General features: G+C 36.5%; 1 protein-coding gene across 3 annotated transcripts in view; it reads left to right on the top strand.

Moving 5' to 3' along the window:
• The first annotated feature begins 10967 nt into the window (after positions 1 to 10967).
• Positions 10968 to 16736, top strand: part of LOC107671291 (polypeptide N-acetylgalactosaminyltransferase 13) — a 59805-nt gene continuing 54036 nt past the window's right edge. For all 3 annotated transcript variants that reach the window (XR_001632179.1, XM_016464185.1, XM_016464183.1), the window contains exon 1: positions 10968 to 11392. The gene's annotated coding sequence lies outside the window, so the exon portion shown is untranslated. The remainder of the gene's footprint in view (positions 11393 to 16736) is intronic.

Consider the following 16736-nt stretch of genomic DNA (forward strand, 5'->3'; position numbering starts at 1 on the left):
AATCACCACCACAGCGTCTTGTCTCCATTGGCAACACGCACGATTTGTGTCGATTGCAAGTGACGTCGCAGGTGTTGGAGAGTGCAAGTGGCGATTGCAAGTGACTTCGTAATTTAGTTTCTTTTTTCTTGTCTTCACCACCTGGCTATACTGTTGTAAAATGTTGAGCGATTCAAACAAAAAGTAATCAATAAATAGAACAAAATAAAAAATAAAAAAGACTGCAAGTGATGTCGCTAGCGGAAGTGCAAGTGTCTGAGAGTGCAAACCTGAGAATGCAAGTCTGAGAGTGCAAGCGCCAAGCTGCAGCCAGACCCTTCTCAAACAGTCACTCGAAATGAGCCAGTTGAACGGTCTATATGATCCTATGGTGCATCGGTTATTTGAGCCAGTTCCTTGAAACAAACTGTCCAAAAGAATCAGTTCACAGAAAAGAATCTGACTTCCCTGTTTGCCTGAGGCTCTGGATTACAGCTAATGTTGTAAATAATGTTCAGTTTCTTGCACAGACTGATCATTTCGCTTCATAAGACTTCAACATATCGTCAGGAGTCACGGGTATTAATTTTGTGCTGCTTAATATGCTTTTATTTGACTATGAAAGTGACTGTAGCTGTTGTCTTGCATTTTATGAATCACGAAGGACCTTGATTTAAGCTAAAAATCTCCTTAACTGTTCTACATAAGAAAAAAAGACCTTGAATGGCCTGAGGGTCAGGTAAATTAACATAATATTTTCATTTTTAGGTGAACTATCCCTTTAGCACCCACTGTAGAAAGAGATCAGAATTCTTTTTTAACGTCTCGAGTCAAAATTCCTAAAAATCCAACTCCAACTCTTCCTAACAATCTTACAGTATTACTTGTGACAATTCTCTTTCTCAAAGGTACATGAAGAACACAGGACCAGATGATGGCTCTGTCACAGTGCCGTCTAGAGCTGTCAATCAACATCATGATCATTGATGAGCCCCGCTGGGCCTCTGAGCGTTTCTGCCAATCCGCTGATGGATGAGCTGGAGCTCAGGGCACTGTCATAATCATCACTCACCTCTGGAAAAAAAAAAAAGAGAGACTTCCTCTGCACCCCTGTTTTTGTATCAGACACCAGTCTCTGAGGTCTACATGTTCCAATGTGACACCAGTGTCTAGATAACGATTCATTGTATATTTAGGGAAATGTGTTTAGATGTATTCATGCAGAATAATCATGAAACGATCGACTCCCCTCGTGTCAGCGCCGCCCCGTCCTTTCGATTGCCTCCCTGCCATCAGACTCATGACTGGAGCGGACATGACATGAGAAAAACAATATCTTCTCTATTTTAAGGCCAATTCACTCAGCCAGAAAGTCAGTGTTTCCTTCCATACCAAACATTAAAACTCTGACAGAACAACTTCTTTTCAAGAGAAAGTTTACATGTCTACCTTTATAAAAAAGTACATTTCAGCATACTTTTAAAAACAGTACCTGTTACAGAAATAGCATACTTTAAAAGAATATACTTAAGTGCAAACTGAAAGTAATGTTTTCAGACATTTAAATGTATTTGAATTCGATTTAATATTGCATTGGTTGAACTTAGCAGTGCTTCTTGACCCACTTAAGTAAGACTTAAGTACACATTTATGTAATTTCATAATTACTTTTATTGTCTTTGAAATTTTGTACTGACAATGTACTGACAAGCATTTATTGTGAACAAACATATACATTAATGTTATATATTGACACTTCTGTTATGTATTTAAATATATTTGCAGTTACACGTTTATAATATGAACTTGCATTTTAGTACATTTAAAATATATTAACTAACTTTTAATAACACACTCAAAGTTAAAATTGCAATCAAGTACTTATGTGTTTTAGTTTGTTAATCAACATGACAAGCATGACAAAAGATTATTAAAACATAATCATTTAAAATGTACTTTAAAGTTAAACGTTTCATTTGACGTTATTAAGTGCACATTTTAAAAGTGTGTTTAAGTGAACATGCATGAAAGTGTGATCTTTTTTAACATGGATACATTTGCAGGGCTCACTTCTGTTGCATTACACCCCAAATAAAGTAAATGTTCATCGACAAAAAGCATGTCCTAATAATAATGCTCCCACTTTCTTTCATGTAAAAATAAATATGCTCTAAATCCACAGTATGAGGTGCACATTAAGTGCCCAGGAAGTATTAATGCAAATCACTCAAATAGAGTCAGCTAATGAGTATTGTGGCCTTTTAGTTTTTTTGTTTTTTTTCTTGTGGACACCTGGGATCTTCAATATTTAGACAGAATCAAAAATTAACAACACTCTGAATATTTACGTATCTCTCACGGGAAGTGCAAAATCATGATTGTACAAACAGGCCGGTTCTCTCAGTTAAAGTTGATGTCACTGCATAGTGTCTGGCTCAGTTTCTGATGCGGCTGCTGCAGAATTATTCATTGTGAAGTTAACAAGCTCTCGGCTCTCACAGACACTCTTATAAATAGATGTGTCTTAAAAGTGGCAGGCCTTTTCCATCAACAGCCCTCCGCCTGCCCTGGTAAACACATTTAGAAGAGATTTACCCATTCGTGCAGACTAATTTAGTCTAATCTTGGTGATATCAACATAATGACAAATTACCAGTCTATGCTTACACATTAAAACAGAAACATCATGATTATTGATGGCCACGCTGAAACAGGATGGGCTGTGTTGCTGTCTGATTAGGTAACAGCTAACTGAATTTAATTAGTTTACCTTTGAACTTCAAACCACTGATGAATTCCATTTAATTATCCAAAGCTGAGCAACAGAAAGCCCATTTTACCTGCTTATGAAATGCACTACTGCACTGCTTAATTGTGCATTCAAACAAACAATCCACAAACTTGAAATAAATGATCACCTAAATAATTTATATGCTGTAATTTAAGTTGTGGATAATTAGAAACGGCAAATGATTATCATCTTTGTAAAAACGTTGGGACTTCCATACTTGCCTTAGATTTATCTTGTCTGAAGAAAGGTCTGTCAGTGTATTGCGTGTATAATTGTCTTATAGAGTGGTATTTATAAATGTCCCCAAATATCTTACTGTGTGCAGGGCAGGAAGACTGAAAAGGACAGGCACAAACAGACGTTAAAGGAAAATACATACTGCTTATTGTTCAGCACCACTTCCTGTTATATCAGTAAGCATGCTGTTAGTTAAATAATAGTGACAATAAACAATTTTATATAGGCTTTAATAGAAAAAGTTCCCTTTGCCGCAGCAAACATGCATGCATCATGATGCATCATGCATGCACTGATGCATCAACATGCATCAGTCTGGATGTCAGAATAAAATCTAAAACTAAAATGTACTGTAACACATTAACAAACTATATTTATTGACACTTGTTTTAAATTAAGGTGAATATGTGATGTTTTACCTTAAGGATACACTTGTGCTGACCCTTAAAATGACATTCATTGTCCAGTACATTCTGTTTTTTCTCAGACATTTAAGCCTAAATAATTAATAATAATTAATGTTACCACATGAAGCTCTTTTTATCTTACAGTGTAAATACATCTCCACAAAATGCCTGTGAAAAGGAGTAGGTTACAGCTAATAATAAAAACAAATAAGAGAGAAAAAAAAAACATTTTATTCATATAAATATGAATTTATTGTATTAAACATTATGCTTTGATCTCACTAAACAACAAATAATTAGTCCGTGCAGTGCTTACAATGTGCTTTACAGAAGGAGATCCATAACCATTACAAAACAGTCAATATGTGCAACAACTCCCGTGTTTGCACATACAGTATACATATTTTCAATGACCAATGTAAGAATCCATGCCTGTATCTGATTTGAAATCTGGGTGGTTCGTCTCATAATTGAAGCGCTTGATTGTAAGAGCCGAAACGCGTGTGCGCAAAATGGAGAGAGTGCATTCATCTCCAAATCATAGTTTTTAGCGGGCCAAATAATATTGTGTCCTGTTTGCAAAGAGGCCATCGAAATACATGTCCATCAGGAGGTAGGCTACACAAACTTCATTTGATGGCAATGCATAATCCTCATCATGTCTCTAGTACGCGCCCACGATGACCGCCTCTACCTCTTTGGAAGGTCTCCGGTCTGTTACCAAAAAGTTTATCATCCCTTCCGACTTGATCAGCAAGTTACAGCCAAGGAAAAAGATCCCGAAGACTACAGTGAGGGAGAGGACGCACATCACCGCTATCTGAACTATTCTCATGATGAAGAGGCTCCTCTCATCCGGAGCGGCCGCGATGAAGCTGTTATCCGTCACCACCGACGAGAAGTTACAGCACAGGAGGATCTCCTCAGTCCGGTTGGAGAAGATTCCGCTGTCCGTTTGGTTAAATGTAGTATTCATCTCTACTGTTCAAAAGACCGTCCAGAAAGAATACTTTGAAAAGTCTGAGGATTCAGGCAGTTCCGCTCTGGAAGTCTGAACACATGAGAAATTGCGTAAAAAGTGTCCGTGAAAGTCAGGCGCACCTATCCAGCGTCTCTTCTTTGGCGCACTGGCGTCCCATGACGCGCTGCTGCTCTGATTCACTGTAACTACACAGAGCTCTTCTGCTCAACATCACACCTGCTCGGTTAAAGGGGAGGTGACTACTATTCCCCTCACTCACAAGTGCATGCCTTGTGGCGCCACCTATAGCAAAACTTGTAGTATCACAGTCCACCAACGGATATCTAAAACGACGGACAGTTTGATAATCACTAAATAAGCTATGTATGTGATCTTTGCATTCGAAATGCTTGTATGATTATAAATAATTAATTATTAAAATTAGCATTTATATTAAAATCATATTAATCTTAAATGTATATTTACGTTTAAATATTTCATAGTTTATAGCCCTGACACAGCAGCTCTAGTGGCTCCTGCAAAAGTAATTTCTGTCACTTCTGAACCCGCTATGGCCCCAGAGCTCTCTGTCATGAACTCAGGCCATACATCTACTGCCATCTGCCAACGAACTAAGCCAAGATCATTTAAAAAATACATATTAGACACCGTTAATGTGTTCACCTGAGATCAGTGCCTCCTTAGTGGCTAAGCAGGGAAATTTCACACCACTGATTTGAAACAAAATATTAAGCTTATTATAAAGGTTAAAAAGTTTCATGAAGTACACTTTTAAAAGTCTACTTCATACTAAAAAAAACCCACCTTTTTGATGCATTGACATCAAATATATTTCTAGCAATTTTATTGCAAAATATATGTCAGTATACACAGCTATTTTAAATTTGAATTAAGAAAAAATATTTTTGCAGCCAGATGGTATAATTACCTACCAGCAGGGCCTAAATGCCATGCTAAACCTTGCCTTCTTGGTTTCTAAAGGAAGTATATCAGATATCACTGACATGTACATTTATTTTATTTATTTACTTATTTATTTAGTTAGTTATTTATTATGAGCTGAATAAAATGAGAAAACTGGAGATCTATAAATACTTGTCTTTTTTTTCTTCTGAAAAATCGTTTGAAAGAATTTTATTTACATTTGAAAGACTATTAGCTGTGGGTATACCACAACATATTTTACAAAATAACCAAGGCAGTTCAATAAAAACCTTTATTTTGTGGAAAACACAGTGATCAAAATGAGAGAACAGTAACCGCTGTAGCACGAAAGAAGATTACAACTAAAATTCTGGAGGGTTACAGCTGTCAGAAATGAGTAGGAAGTGTAGAGGGCCCTGCTTTGAGTGACTTCAGCACATCTGCGGCTGCAGGACATCACTAGTTTCTCACACTGCGCTGGTGTGATCTTGGTCCACTCTTCTTCTACTCTCTTCCATAGTTCGGTAAATTTGTTGCCAAGGATTTTCCAGAGATTATCAATTGGGTTTAGATCAGGACTCTGGGCCGGCCATTTCATTATTTCAGTGTTCTTGGCTTCAAGGAACTGCTTTACCTGTTTTGCAGTGTGACAGGGAGCATTGCCCTGCATGAAAATTGCAGGCTGATTGAGAGATGGTTGCAGGGAAGGAACCGCATGTTGCTGAAGAAGGTTCTGGTAAACATTTGCATTCATCATGCCATATAACTGTATAAGAGGCCCAACTCCTGCTGCGGAAAACATCCCCCAAACCACGACACTTCCTCCTCCACCTTTCACTGACTTCTCCACACAACATGTTCCTCAGCAAAGGTGAGCTTAGCCTTTTGATTATTTCTGCTGAAGAGAGGCTTGCTCACTGCCAATGTTGGGCAAATTACTCTGAAAATTTTATTAAATTACTGATTACTTAATCTTACGTAATCTCCTTTTAAAAGTAATCACGTTACTGTTCTGATTACTTTATTTAAAAAGTAATTAGTAATTAGATACATTACTAGTTACGTTACTTTTTTCTCCATGAAATTCATGAAATCCCAGCATACACGCTACCGATATGTATTTGTTATTAAAGCATCAACATTCACAGAACACTGTTATTTTTAACTAAAGCAAGCGGCAGCTGCATGCATGGTTTGGCATGGCAGAATTACGGTGGACAAGAAGCGCAAAACACATCACAATTCTGAAAACAAAATAACAAATTACACACGCAAATGCAAGTCTAAAAAACCAAATAACAATTCAGAAAACACAACAACAATTCAGAAAACATTATAACAAGTCAGAAAACACAATGACAAATTCGAAAACAAAATAACAAGTCAGAAAACACAACGACAAATCCGAAAACAAATTAACAAGTCAGAAAACACAACGACAAATCCGAAAACAAATGAACAAGTCAGAAAACAACGACAAATCAGACAACCGGAAGAGGTAAGTATAGTTTGAGACAGCGCCATTGGTTTGGGATTACTCACCGCTGACTGGACGAGACATCTGTCAATCAACGTATACAGGGAAGAACCAGCCGAAGAACAGCAGAGTCCTGGTAGAAAGTTCAGAGATGGTATTAAAGTAGCTCAGTTTAAATGTATTAATTGCCCTTGGTAATTATACCAATTGCTGGTAGGTAATTATACCATCTGGCTGCAAAAATATTTTTTCTTATTTCAAATTAATTGCTGGTAGTTAAATTAGCCACTCCTTAGCCACTAAGGAGGCACTGATCTCAGGTGAACACATTAACGGTGTCTAATATGTATTTTTAAATGATCTTGGCTTAGTTCGTTGGCAGATGGCAGTAGATGTATGGCCTGAGTTCATGAGAGCTCTGGGGCCATAGCGGGTTCAGAAGTGACAGAAATTACTTTTGCAGGAACCACTAGAGCTGCTGTGTCAGGGCTATAAACTATGAAATATTTAAATAAGTATGAATTGCCCTTACTACGGAAAAAAAAATACGGAGTGTATATTTACATTTAGTTAAAAGTGGCCATAAATCATCAGCTCCAGTGGTGCAGATGGATAAGCGCTTGTTGTTGGCTTTTTGACGCGATCGACCCGGGTTCGATCCCGTGTTTTGCCGGACTTTTTTTCCCTCCCTTTTCAAATCTCAGTGAGCAGTATTTTTAGCAATATGCTATTTACACTATGTTAAAATAGCAGGATTTCTACTATCATACTACTTGCTTGTTGCAAATAGTGGCAATTATCTGCACTTCAGTATTGTAGTACATTATAAAACAGTATGCAATAGTTAAATTACTCCGTTACTAAAAAAAGTAATCAAATTACAGTAACGCGTTACTGAGTAATGCGTTACTGCCCAACACTGCTCACGGCAGAGTGCGCTTTCAGTCTCACTTCTCTTAAATGTGCCGAGTCAGATCCCCGAGTCAGAACTGAACTGGCAAGCAATTCCAGCTGCAGTGTTGAACCGATTCCCCATGGAGAGTCGCCACGTTATCCTGTCTTCCCATGCATTTGTCTTACATGGATGACCAGCCTTTTTTGGGAACTTGAATGAATTAGTTGCATTGTAAAGCTATGATATTCTATCAATCACAGATTTAGAATGAGGTTTTCTTGCAGTGGCTGAAAGTGTCATCCTTTTAGCCTTCAGTTGGACAACCTGCTGTCGCAGGGTTTCAGTCACCTTAGAGCGGCCCACCATCTTGCAATCTCAGTGAAAATTAGAAGAATGCTGCCAGTTAAATAGGTTTGTCATATAATTATGTCATATAATTCTCTAATTTTGATCAGAGTTCTTTTTCAAATATCTCATGCTTTAGAATACAATTAATTTATGAAATATGCTTAAAAAACTGCCCTTCTACTCATGTTAGGATAACTTCAAATAGGACTAAGCAGTGACCTTGAAATTTAGGATATATATACTGTATATATAGTTAATACTGCTGCAATGGTGCTTCTAAGCTAAATCATATTTGCTGTAGCCTCTCATTTACTGTTATAGAAGTTTACCCATCTATGATGACTTTAGCTTCTGAAAACCCTATAAATGGGAAGAGGGTCCATCAGTCTTTGGTCATGATCCCTGTTATGTTTCTCATATCAAGAGTCACCAGTAAGATTCACACTATTATAAGGTCCTGGGTCAAAAGAAAATAGTTGTAAAACATAAAAAGAACATTTGTACCATTCATTGATTGTTCAGTGAAGATTTATGAGTCAACACACAAGACCCATGAGTCAACACTTCTGCCGTTCTCTAATATCAGGACATCACTGACATTTCACTGTCTCCATCTGCTGGCCAGTCTTCGTAAATTAAAAAGGTTGATTTTAAAAAAGTGACTTTTTATCACTACAGGCAACAGGGGGCAGTGCTGTATTTGAGTATTCATCAGGCAAATGCTTCAGGTGGACAGACGGTAGTCAGGACTTCAGGAGTCATACAGTGAAATATCTTTAACTCACTGAAAACTCTTCAAGATTATATCTGAGGAAAAATAAAATAATAGATAGCAAAATAACCACACAATGGATGCAGTAATTAATGTAGTTTCTGTCTTTTGGTCAACTTGTCTTTTAAATTTGGTCTATATTTCATTATTTTATTTTATTATCTATGATCCAAAAACATTTGACAACCCAAAAGTGTCAAAATACATCTTAGACAAATTGGACCATAAACTGGCTTGGGAGTAGAAAGCAAAAGCTCCGATTTATATGAAAGAAAACACTGAGGATGATGCGGGTCAGGTCACCATGATTTTGCCAAGTAAGACATGTTCCTGGATCAACATCATTTGCTGATCCTGGATCAACAGTACCGTCCAAAAATATAGACTAAACCCAATCCCTACCCCTAAACCTAACCCTACCCATAATTTATTCCTAAAATCAGTGTGAAATGATAGCTGATTAACAAGGGTGTAGAAGCACCTAAACCTGATTGTAAGCCTAAAACAGATATTTCCTGAAAAGTTATCCCTCAATTCTGATTGGTTAATTGGAATGTTGTTCCAGGATCAACAAGGATGTTGATCCAGGAACATGTTGTACTTGGTGAAATCACGGTCACCATGCGGGTCACTGGAAGACACTAGGGCTGATGTGGTTCACGAAAAGACAGTGAGGATGATGATGGTCACAAGAAGACATTGGGACTGGTGAGGATCATCAGAAAGCACTGAGGCTGGTGAGGGTCACTGGAAAACACTTTGTGTTTTATTGTCTCTGTGAATGAAACAAATCAACTGATGTTTGTACTTTGTACTATATATATATATATATATATATATATTTTTTTTTTTTCTCACAAATGATTAAGTGAAAAGGAAAAGGTGACATTGCAGTTTATTATTATCCCAACAATCATATAATTTCTGTCACAATAGTATATTTCCGAACATTCCTTTGCAAATACTGTAACAATCCAGTGAGATGTTTGCATGAGTCCTGCAACAGATGGCATGACCCACACACACCAAGTCACTGAGTCAATCTGGGATTACATGAAGAGACAGAAGCAACTGAGACAGACTAAATGTTTAGAAGCCATTGGACCATTGGATAAATCTCCATGCAAAACTACTGTACTGTAAAAAAAAGGAAAAAAAAATGTTTTATGCATTTGTGAAATGCTATAAAGTAAGGATGTTTTCTTTTAGTTTTTTTTTTTTAAATAATGTCATATATACATTTGATCAATTAACTTATATTACCTAATTCAAATCAATATTTGGTATGGCCACACTTTTTTCTTAGGTACATTTGCAGGCAGTTTTAAAGGTACTTTGCAGGTAAATCAATATTTGCTCAGAATTTTACATTTAAACCATTAATCTCATAACATTATTTATGCAACTGCAGTGTAAATGCAACTGAGCTCCAATAAACATGTGAAGCTTTGGAAATCAATGCTGGTTGGAATTATTATTTTTTTTTCTTCCTGTGGTTCCGACCAAACACTATAGAAAATAGAAAATGCTGAACAGTCAAAACAGGTTGAGTTGGATATTTTTAATATAACAGCGTTTAATTTCTCTTGCATACAGCAGGTGTCGCTGCTGGACCTCTACATTTTACTCTGGACAACAAATGCCCACCATATATGGCGAATTATGTCTTACCAGTTATGTATAAAATTAAATATAATTACTGTCATAATTAGTAGGCTAAGAAATAAACTATATTTGATCAAAATATGCTGTTAAAACATTTTAGCATCTCCTCAAGTAAAAAGGATGTGAAAACAGGTGATGCAATCAATTAATATATATCATACGAATTAGTTTTGTAAATAATAAATGGTAATAGATTTTATGGATTAAGTAATGCAGGTTCTAATTGAATACAAAAAGAGCACCCATATATATATTTTTGCAACATTGAAGGAAACCATGGATTTTGTAGCAGAAAAATATAACATTATCCAGAATCTTAATGACTTATTATTATTATTCTTTATGATTGGTAATAATAACGCCATGCATCAGAAGTACAATGATTGTCTTTTTCCTCAGCTAAAGAGTTGTCATAAGAAATAGCCTACATGTACCAGATGTCCTCAGCGCACTTGCGCACTGGTGTCTTGGTGTCTCCAGTCATCCTAAATCTCAAATAGCCCAAACGGAACGATACCGACATCACATGAAACCATTTGTGAGAGGAGACAAATGCTTATTCAGATGCAGTCATAACCCGAGACCTGGCATACGACACACAGCTCCAGCTTTCGCGTCTGATTCCAGGGATGACATCTGGCCAGTGATGCAGAGGGCAGAATGCATGCGGCATCATTTGTCACAGAGACCCTGCTGAAAGGGACAGCTCGAGATTTTTTGGGCTAAATAAATCCGGCCTGTTATTTTTATTCATTTATTAATATTTAACCGGGACTATGACGTTGTTCGGTGTTCACACTCAACAACAAGAGAGATACGCATGAAATCGCATTGGAATTATAAATAAGAGGAAACAGACGCAACACGTTGTTGGCTGGTCATCAGGGGCTCAAGGTGTCATTAAGTCTTCATTCAGTAAGTACAGAAGTATCATTGCCTTAAATGTGAATCACTTCCTTAAGTAATAAGCGCACATGTCAGCATCTGTCCTGCACGATCCAAAACCAAAGACATACAAGCTACAAAAAACAAAAAAAAAAAACAAAAAAACACCTAATGCAGGTTATTTATTTATTTAGCCTATTTATTTATTTATTTATTTATTTATTATGGGTTAACATTTAAACTTGCGCTTCTGGGGCTTGTACAATTTACAAATCCACATTTACCTGTACATATCACCGTAGCATAATTGACATTTTAACCAATTTCGTGTTTTGTATTTAAATGACTGAGAAGTGATGAGTGTTGATGTGTATGGAGGACGAAACCTGCAAAAACAATAAATAAACAAATGCACAAATAAATAAATAAATATGCAAATAAATAAATAAATGTGTTTATACATACACAAATTCTTGTTTAAATACATATAGCAATAATTAAACGTGATTAAAGTAGGCAAATAAATAAAATAAATTGGTGGGCAAATGGAAAATGTTTAAGGAAATGCTAAACTCATCCTAACTATTTTCCTTTGATCACTCATTTATTTCTGAATGTAGTTCCACATTTATTTTTCCCCTGCATGACATGCTAATGAGAGGGTGTCAACCATGGACTTGGTCGGGTCTTGTGATAGCTGGGGGCGTGGCTTTCCCGCTGACAGGAGATGCATGGTGTAAATCCAGTATAGCCTAGTAAAGTCACTTTTGCCGTTCAACAGAGCAAGATACATTGTTGCGCAGAGGAAAAATAAACGCGGAACTACATTCAGAAATAAATGAGTGATCAAAGGAAACTAAATAGGATGAGTTTAGCATTTCCTTAAACATTTTCCATTTGCCCACCAATTTATTTTATTTATTTGCCTACTTTCATCACGTTTAATTATTTATTTATGTGTTTAAATAAGAATATGTGTATTTATGCACACATTTATTTCTTTATTTGTGCATTTATTTATTTATTGTTTTTGCAGGTTTCATCCTCCATAGATGTTTAGCTCGTGACAAAGTACAGCGGTATCGCTATGCTAAAAATAGGGGTTAATTCAGAATAATTGGGTCTCAGTCTTCTCAGTGTCAAAAAAGTGGCCCAATTTGCCTGGATTTATTAAGCTGACAAAAGATGCCGTTCTTAGTTAAAGGAAAATCAAAACTTTTTGAACATTGTGAAAATTCATGCTTAACAAAGCAACCAGCAACAATCATTTTATGTTGCTTTGTTAAGCATGGATTATTTTTTTTTAAAGATATAATATAACCGGAGCATTCTTTTTGTTTCCTTGTAACTAGAAAATATTTTTAAAAATCCAGTTTTATGTCAGTTTTATGACAATCTGTGTAAGACCTTGTTTCATTTTCATTTATTGCTTGCACATTTTGCTGTATGTGGTTGGATGATTTTTAGTAAATTAGATTGTTATTTTTATTTATTTATTTGAATGTATGTTCAGGACATATAATTTTTTATAACTTCCTTAGCTATCATTTATTCAGAGAAAAATAAACAAATACAATTTTGCGTGAAAAAAAATGCCTTAAGAAAAAATCTTGTTCGTCTTTAACCTGATGTGAAAGCAGCTGATTCAGGAAGTCAAGCACATGTTCTGCCACTGAAACTTAGGGTATGTGTGTCATAAAACACTTCTTTGTCTTGTTTGGCAGTTTAAATGTTCGATAACAAAAACTGACTTTGGAAAATGTCAGCAAATATATGCTAATGATCTCCCTGTTCTTATGTCTGCATGTGAATATTTATTCAATTGCATAATTAAGGCAACTTGTTTTATGTGAGTTCTGCTTATTTGACATTTGACATTGAGACAATGTCTTAAAATTCTGCATAGCTAAAATAGTCTCTTTGTTATTAGTAAACTCGACTAACAGACTTTGCAAAGGCCCAATGTTTAGCGAAAGCCTCTTAATTAAGACCCAATCAATGCTTTCCTTGGGCTTTGAGTTTCAGGAGACTAATAATAATAATAGCTTAGACGTAACTGTACACCCCAGTCTGAAGGGCTGGGTTTTAAGACTTTACACCAGTCTGCTGGCTAATTGAATCTGTAAAAGAAATCAAACAATACGGACATTTTAAAGCAAAGGAGCCTGGAATATTTCAGAGAATTCAATTTCACACTTATTCTTTTATTAATTTTTAAACTTGTCAAAGAAAATGTGATTACCTTTTACCAAGTCTACACTGGATAAGAGCATCACGTTGCTTGGAAAAGTAAACTCATCATAATAAATTAATTTGTCTATACTGGAGTCCCGAAAGAAAAGAGACGCAGACCCATTCTATTTCTGAAGGACTACATCCTTCTACACTGCTACATCTGACAACAGGACAAATAGATTTGAAATGTTCACACTGATGTATCCATACAGCCCTAAGACTTTGCATTGCATTGCTTTGCTTAAACTGATGCGCCCGGTAACTATGTAGATGTGAATGTGTTCTGAGTTGTTTTTGAGAGGTGTTGATAAGTTGCTAAGGTGTTCTGGTTGGTTGCTAGGGCAATGGTAAGCAGTTGCTTACTGGCCCAGGTCAAAATGTTCTGCTTTCACAAGTACCTTGAGACATTTTTCATTTTTACTATATTTTTAATCAGATAAATGTAGCCTTGTTGAGCATAAGAGACTTCTTTCAAAAACATTCAAACATCTTACTGACCATAAATTGTAGAACAGTAGTGTGGGTATGTTGGTTTGTAGTATGAATACCTTCCTGGAATACTGCATCCACCAAATTAGCATTGTCCTTTGACCCAGATGCTCTTTGATATTTGATACTCAAAACAACAGTGAAAGTAATTTTCAACTTTTTGAATTTGATGAAAATCTATAGGATTTTTCCCAGGTGAAAACATTTAGTTGTGATTGTTTTCTAACACTATAAGAAAAGTTTGGCCCAAATGTACTGTGTTCATATGAAGGAATTTTCTCTATTGATTTTACACAGGTATTTTACCTATATTTAATTTTTTTCCATAAATTCCCCATCAAACCACACGATTTGAGGTATCATTCATGCATGTAACACAAACAGTGCTGGATGAGTTATGTGTCAAAATTTGTTTGTTGAGATCTATAAACCTAAAGATGAGCAATAGTAAAGCCCAAAGCATACTTTGGCCGTCCGTGTGGCTTTTCATTATCTCCGTTATAAACCTGTAAAAATGTCCCTAAATTCTAATTAAAATATTCTCAAGGATTGTTAACAAATACATGCTTGACAGATTGGTTACTAAAAATATATAATTTGTACAGATCTTGAACAGTGCTTGAACAGGCCAAGGACGGTGATATTCATCACGACTGGAGCTTTTCAATGGTTTGGTGAGGCCTGTTAACTCAACTATTCCTGAGGGAAGTTCATTCTGCTGTCAAGCAGATGCTCAACAACATTTGTGATCAAATCTGAGATTACAGCCTGTTTGCTTGTGCTGTGAGCATTTTGATTCAATTATATGAGTCAGATGACTGATTCTTTTCATGACTAGGTAGGCCCATTTTATTGCCATGTTGGGTTTTATATTGTGAGGGAATTTCTTACATAACTCATGATAAAGTCTTTATAGTTGTATTTTTTAAAGATTAACACTTTAAGGACCCATTAGTTAGCGATAACTAACAACAAGCAATTAATCTGATACAGTATTTAATCACATTTGTTAATGTTAGTTAATAAAAATGCAACTGTTAATCAGCTAACATTGCATTGTTAGTTCATGTTAGCTCAGGTCCCTTAAATAATAATAACAGACAGATTGTAATAATGTATTACTAAATGTTGAAATTAACATTAACTAAGATTTATAAATGCTTTAGAAGTATTGTTAGTTCATGTTAACATTAGTTATAATGTCGTTTACTAATGTTAACAAATCAAACCTTATTGTAAAGTGTTACCTTTTAAAGATACATTTCTAGTTCAACAAGAGTTCACAGCGTTTGAGACGTGCTGTTTTATTACCACAGTCAATCAAGCAAAGGTCATGTGTACAATAATGGACTAAAATTGGAAGTCTATGGGGAACGTCATTGGACAGGATAGATGTAAAAATACACATTGTTTCAAAAGTACAGCCACAGGACTTTTCTGCAACACTAAATAATTTATGTAAGCACTTTAACAAGCTGCAAATTTCCGTATTAACCATCTGGAATTTCTTGTCCAGTAGACTTTAAATTAAGTGTATTACTGCAAACATGGTTGTTGTTTATTTTTAAAAACTGAGGGCCAAATCCAAATAATTTCTCTGGTAATCGACAGCACATCACAGATGCTGTCCATACTGTATTTTGAAGATGAAGTTTGAAGAACTATTCCTTTAATAATATCCATAAACATGTCTTAGTGCTATGAAACCATCTATTCTCTACCTGTCTGTGTTTATTTGATAGCTTTTCATTTTACTCTTTCCAGTGTTCATTCACAGCTTGTGCTTTTGAGTATATATAGAATGGATTCTGGAGTTTGTGTTCACTGTGTGCTGTCCAGGCGTTCCCTGGAGGAAAAGGACAGACAGTCTGGAGTGAGTGTACTGTTTCCAGACTGCAGGATAGAGCCTAGAGAAGAGAGAACAAGAGAAGCACTTCCTACAGTATAACAGGAGTGAGCTTATTGTGTCACATCCCTTGCTTGCAGCAGAGACATCAAAGTTGTAAAATAACAAAATACTACTACTACTACTAATAACTATTTATTTTTAATAGTAGCTGAGCTGTCTTCAAAATAGTTTAGTTCCCTTTCAGTCGTTCACTCCCGACGTCACGTCGGATGACCGGCGAATTGGGATCTCGCTTAGAGAGACCAATCTACTTCGAGTGTAAACTAAACGAGCCAATGCACATTGGCATGCGATTATTGCATCCAGCTGCTGCTGATCACAGCATGAGTATAAGTAGGCAGCAGATGCAGCGCATATTCAGCTTTTCGCTTTGGAGCTGAACGGTTTTATCGTTCTGCTCCTGACCTTCTACGTAGAGAAGTAAAAACTACAGTCAAGCACGCTCTTCGTGGGCTCTCGCCCCTCCGGGGATGCCCCAGCCCGCCGGCACTTCGAAACCAGCGGGGCTCTCAAAAGAGCAGGCTGGACCCTCCTGGTGGATACCACCTGTTTCTTCCGAGGCTCCCCCCGACGATCGGATGTCGGTTGCAGCATCGGAGGGTGAGCCAGACTTTTCTGGGGATGAAGATCCGTCAGCGTTGCCGCCCTCTGGGCGGTCAGTGGTGCCGGAGACGGACCCGGAAATGATGGCTATGCTTTCCCGGGCCGCCGAGAGTGTCGGGCTCGAGTGGAATCTTCCAC

Source organism: Sinocyclocheilus anshuiensis, unplaced genomic scaffold (assembly GCF_001515605.1).
Source record: "Sinocyclocheilus anshuiensis isolate Anshui unplaced genomic scaffold, SAMN03320099.WGS_v1.1 scaffold284, whole genome shotgun sequence".
NCBI classification, from domain to species: Eukaryota; Metazoa; Chordata; class Actinopteri; order Cypriniformes; family Cyprinidae; genus Sinocyclocheilus; species Sinocyclocheilus anshuiensis.